This window comes from Crocuta crocuta, unplaced genomic scaffold (genome assembly GCF_008692635.1).
Source record: "Crocuta crocuta isolate KB4526 unplaced genomic scaffold, BGI_CrCroc_1.0 scaffold31, whole genome shotgun sequence".
NCBI lineage: Eukaryota > Metazoa > Chordata > Mammalia > Carnivora > Hyaenidae > Crocuta > Crocuta crocuta.
The window spans coordinates 14,078,387-14,083,817 of record NW_027528362.1 but is presented as its reverse complement, the minus strand read 5'-3'; the positions used below and the strand labels follow the sequence as shown (position 1 = coordinate 14,083,817).

The 5,431-nt window shown below is 61.9% G+C and overlaps 2 long non-coding RNA genes across 2 annotated transcripts in view; one reads left to right on the top strand and one right to left on the bottom strand.

The window, feature by feature from the left end:
- Positions 1-31: 31 nt before the first annotated feature.
- Positions 32-4,942, bottom strand: LOC144223293 (uncharacterized). Its single transcript, XR_013332659.1, has 4 exons — positions 4,772-4,942; positions 2,861-2,920; positions 994-1,095; positions 32-133 (listed from the first exon to the last, which is right to left on the bottom strand). It is a non-coding gene; the product is annotated as an uncharacterized LOC144223293 (long non-coding RNA).
- An 84-nt stretch (positions 4,943-5,026) lies between these two features.
- The window catches only part of LOC144223292 (uncharacterized), an 8,888-nt gene continuing 8,483 nt past the window's right edge, over positions 5,027-5,431 (top strand). Inside the window, exon 1 of the long non-coding RNA XR_013332658.1 lies at positions 5,027-5,197. This is a non-coding gene — a long non-coding RNA (uncharacterized LOC144223292). The remainder of the gene's footprint in view (positions 5,198-5,431) is intronic.

Genomic DNA, 5,431 nt, shown 5'->3' with positions numbered 1-5,431 from the left:
CAGGGCATTACTGGGTTGCATTTACCATTATTGAAAATTTTGTCCTCGCTGCCAATAGAGAATTGTGAATTATCTGAGAGTCCCTGATAACTCTGACGGCCACCAACTTGAAAATTTTCATCTGTGGCAGCATCTTCAATGAAGACCATAGAAAAAAAAAGGAAACGAGGTTTTGATTACACACGCGCGCACACGTGGGTCCACACTGTATTTTACGGAATGCTAACAGAGTTGTCAAGTTCTGCTGAAAACCTGCCTCGGAAAGTTAACATGTAACAGAGTCAGGCGTCATCTGACGGCCGCGAACCCGGCAGTTTGGGCCCCAGCAGATGTTGGGTGACGCGAGTCCCAGGAACCGGGATCTGCATCCGGACGCACAATTTCAAGAAGGTGCTGAACTCCCTCCCCGGCTGCGGATGCAGTTCAGGCAGCGCGTGTAGACTCCTGCCCCGGGCTCTCCCCTTACCGAGGGGCCCAAACGCTGCGTCCTGATCTACACGCAGCCTGGGCCCCAGGACGCGGCGCTCTGGAAAAGCGCGCTCTTCGTCCTTGTTCACTACTAGCCGTGTGGCCTCGGGCAGGTCCCCAGGCCTCAGTCCCGGCCGCGTGGAAAGGGGTCAGTGTCCCCGGCCGCGCCTCAGAACGCTCAGGTGCGCGTCAGGGTGCCGGGTGGTGGCAGGGTCCTGTTTCCATGCCCCCTTCCCCCCCCGTTCCTGCAGCGGCTAAACCCCCCCGGGCCCGGCGCACCGAGCCTGCCTGCACGCGCACCCCGACGCCTCCCCAAACAAGAGGAACCGTCTGCCGGCCTCGGCTTGGCCGCCGCAGCCTCCACGTGGCTACACAGACGGTTTGGGACAACAGTCTCTTGCACACCGCCCTTCGCTTCTGCCCCAGAAGTGGCTGTGCTTGAGGAACGTAAAATGACGGGATTGTGTCTTCACAACCACAGACCGAGGAATATGTGCGATCAGAGACTTAAAAACGTATACTTGCTTTTATCCTTGAATAACTGTGTTGAAAACGCTGATGCTGTTCTCTGCTTTCCAGCCAAAGACGATTTATTTGGATCCAACATCTCTTGGACTAGAATTTCATCTTGGGAAAAGCACAGAAGGACACGTTAGNCTGCCACACGCACGTGGTGGTGGCCTGGCGGAGGCCCGGCGACACTGAGCCCTGAATCAGCAGCGCCTGCCGTTGTCACGTGGCGGCCTCGCTTATTTCCAGAGACACGGATCTTACTCTGCCCCCCCTTCCCCCCCCCGAACCCGGGAGAAGTGGGGGGCGAGAGCCTCAGCCCCCCTCTGGGCTTAGGCCATCAGAAATCCCGGGACTCATCCTTCCTGACTTTCTCCACGGCGGTCAGGACTTGGGGGTCGGCCCACAGGGTGGTGGAGGTGCCGGCGTCAGGACTGTCGTCCCGTGGGTCCCGGGGCGGTCAGACCCCCCAGGAAACTCAGGGGCATTTGTGGCCCTGCTGGCGCCCCGTCCCTGATGGGCCCTTCACCCGACTAGGCCTGCCTTCCAGGCCTGGCGCCCTCAGGCTTACATAGCAGTGTTAAGGGTGTGCAGCTCACACCTTGAAGCTCACACTTGCGCAGGGCAGGGGCCTCCACCGAGTTCTCCCCGAGGCCTGAGCCACGCCCAGTGCCGACGTCACCTCGTTTTATAGCCGGGACCTGCTTCACGGGACGGAGCCACCTGCAGGCACTGGAACCGCGTCCTCTGATTCTGGGGCAGGAAGTGCAGGGAAGAGCTGACAGTGGTCGCCCTGGCCACACTGCAACGTTCGTTCATTCACTCATTCACGTAGTCTGCCAATCCACCTGTCTGTCTATCTGTCCAGCATCTCTCTGGCAGTCGGAGAAGATTTCCCGGGACTCAAGTCCAGCATCGTGGCAGAGGCGCTGCCGGGAAGAGCCCAGTCACCCGGAGGCCCCCAGCTGCCTGAGCTCCTGGGGCTCCACTCAGGCCCGGGGTGGGGGGCGCAGCCCCCAGCCCCGGCAGAAGGCCATCCCCACAGGAGGGAGACTCCGCGTGTCAGCTGGCAGTCCTCCCTCTGCCCAGGGGGCTTCTCCAGGCTCCGCCTCCATGAATGTGAAGTCCTGGCTGGACAGGAAGTGGGCCCGTAGCTCTGGCCACGTGGGTCCACACATGCCCCACTGACACATCCTCAAGCGTGAAGCACACTGCAGACCCCGCGTGATAAAGGCTGAAAACACGTCATTGGTTCTTTCGTGTTGGTTATACGTTGAAATGATAACATCAAACAAAACATGATTGAGTTTCACCTGTTTCCTTAAAGAAACTCTGGCTACTAGACGGGGCGCCTGGGGGCTCATTCAGTTGAGCATCTGACACTTGATTTCTGCTCGGGTCACCATCTCACATGGTTAAGTCAGGCCCCGTGTCAGGATCTGCGCTGACAGCAGGAAGCCTGCTTGGGATTCCCTCTCTCCCTCTCTCTGCCCCTCCCTTGCTCTCTCTCAAAAATAAACATGTACAAAACATATTGCTGCTCGACACTTTCAAAGGGTGCATGGGGCCTGTGCTGGGCAGCCTTGGAATCAGAATTCCCAGGACGCAAGAGCCGCCTGTTGGGTGTTTCTAGCTTGCTCCGGCTGATGCGGCTTGCTGGGCTGGGACTCACTTTCGGGCCCTTCTTAGGTCTAATGACCTAAAATTCTACTTCCTTCTTGTATTCTTGGGAGTTTGACTCTTAGGTGGAAGTGATTCCAGCCTCAGACCAAGTCGCACCCTCCGCCTGTGCCCGCAGCACCAGGCTACCTGGGGAACACCCGCTCACAGGCACCCCCCCCTCCAAGTTCACAGCGGACACTTATACGAGGAGGTTCCTTACCAAATACTCCAGATATATCCTCCTGACCTTTAGAACTGGGTGGCATTTCAGTGGTTGGACCTAGGGGGGAAATAAATACCCTGATAGTGTAACAGTTCACTGCCCTGGCACCGACCTCTCTCCGAGGCGCCCACCAGCCCGCTGCCGGGGAAGGCGCCCTGCACGGGGCTCCAGGGCTGGGTTCCCGGCTGCGAAGCGCGGGCGAGGCGGCCGTGCGGGCGGAGGCGCGTGCCCTGGGGGGCGCTGCTCGCTGGCCCCGTCCCTCAGAAGGGAACACGCGTCCCCACTCCCGGGAGGACTGCCTTGCACGTGCTCCGGGGACGGCCGACCAAGAGGCGCACACGTGCTTTCTGACCGGCTCCGCGGCCAGTGCCTCTGGGAGCCTCGGGCCGTGGTTTGGGGGGGGGGGGGGGGTCTCTGGTCGGGGGCGGGATCCCAGAGAGACTGGCCGCCCGCTCTCTCCCCTTCATAAGCAGAGCGATTCCAGGAGACTGGCGTACTCGTAAGGCGCGGGGTCCGAGGAGTGAGCCGGCCGCGGTAGACTTCCGTGGGGTCCCGACGCCCGACCCCCAGGCTTCCCGGCCGCGCAGGGGACTTGGCCGCGCGTGGTGCCTGTGTGAGGGTTTCCACATGGTGACACCAGCGGGGGGCTCCCTCCTCCTCCTCTTGCTCAGAGCGGGGGTGTCCTGGTCCGTCTCCTCGACTCGGGGTCAAAGTCGGCCTCTCCTCCAGCCCCGGGGAGCGGCAGGCTGCCCGAGAGGAGAGGGCACGCCCAGGGCCCGCCGGGCAGCGCCACCTTGCCCGGCTGCACGGAGCCCGCACGCGGCGTCTGCAGACTCTCCGTTCCTTCCAACAGTAAACCAATGACGACGCTGATTTTCAAATGGCTTTAATGACGGACAATCTGCATACCAATGGGCTCATCTGCACACGGAGGGCTTAGAACAATGCGGGAAATCTCTGTAAGGAGGTCTGCCCGGAGATGACAATCGTTCCCAGTGTGCTGACCTCCCGGCAACGCAGCAAACAAAAGTACAGTTCTCTGTGGATGAGGCATTAATGAGTCATTAAGAATGGGCACAGCTGCGTCGTGCGAGCACTTTGTTAAAAATATTCCTTTCATTTCGTGTCTGTCCCGTGATTATAATGGAAGTATTGTGCAAGTCAGCCGGCAAGCGTGTGCAGAAAAATATTTATGTTGTAGAATCCCCGCACGGGGTGTAAAGCGCATTGTCAACGGCGGCGGCTGTGGCGAAGTTCGCCTGTTGGCACCTCTGACCCACAGTCTCTCGGCCTCAAACCGCCCGCCGCCGGAGTCCCCAGGATCCCTGACCGCTCCTCCGTATTTGCACAGTGCGCATCCCGGACACCGGGAAGGGCTCGCTGCTGACCTCTGCGGTTGGGCTCTGGTTAATCTGGGGAAAACAAGGCAAACCAGGCCAGTGGCTGCCGCTCCCATCTCTCCTCCTGGCCAGGCTGACCCGCGCGGCCAGCGGCACCAGTGCCGTCGGAGGCAGTCAGCCCCCAGAGACGCGAAGGGGGACGTCAACCACCCCCGTTTTCACCCCAGACNGTGCGTGAGCGGGGGGGGTGGGGGAGAAGCCCAAGCAGGCTCCGCACCAGCACGAGCCACGGCGGCGCTGGACCCCCGACCCGGGATCGTGACCCGAGCGCACGGCCGGGGTCGGACGCTCAACCCACGGAACCACCGGGCGCCCCAGGAATTTTCTACGATAAGGCGTGAAAATACGTCTCCCGGGCTCCTCCCCGGGGAGTTCCGGAATTTAGGAAGGACGTCAACGACAGGGAAGCTACTCTGCTCGCTCCACCCTCCCCCAGCAACGGACGGCAAACGGGGGAGGCGGGGAGGGGCCTGACGCGGCCCCCCACACCCGCGCCCCGCGGCGGTACCTGAGGTCACGTTGACGCGCTGGGGCTCCGCCGGGCGCCAGCAGGACAGCAGCAGGACGAGCAGGGCCGCTCCTCCGCCTCCCGCCATGTTCCCTCCGCCTGAGGAGGAAGGCCTTCCCCTGAAGGCCCCGGTCTCCAAGACACCCGGGGAGGGCCAGGGGCCTGTGACGTCACGGCAGGAAGGGGGCGGGGCCCGCCGCGTGGGGGGCAGTTGTAGCCCGGGCACCTGTGACGTCACGGCAGGAAGGGGGCGGGGCCCGCCCCGCAGGCCTGAGGAGACGGCGGTGTCGGGGTACTTGTGACTTCAGGCGGGAAGTGAGCCTAGTCCCGCCCCGCGTGCAGGCTGGGCCGCGTCTGGGGAACTGTGACGTCGAGACGGGAAGTGAGGGGAGGCCTGCCCCCTGTGCGAGGACGGCCATGTCGGGGGTGTGTGACTAGGAAGAAGGAAGCAGGGAGGCTGGCTGGGGTAGTTGGGTATGAGATCCCCTTAGCGTGCTCATTTCCTGTTCTGGAACCTTCTTCCTCGGTCCTACAGTCTCCGAGGCCTGAGGGGCGGGGTGGTAATCGAGACTCAAAGGGCATGTGGCAGAACCCACGAAAGTGAGCTGGAGTGAGAAGAGGTGCCTCGGAGGAGGCCGGAGGGGCGGCGTGTCACCTGGG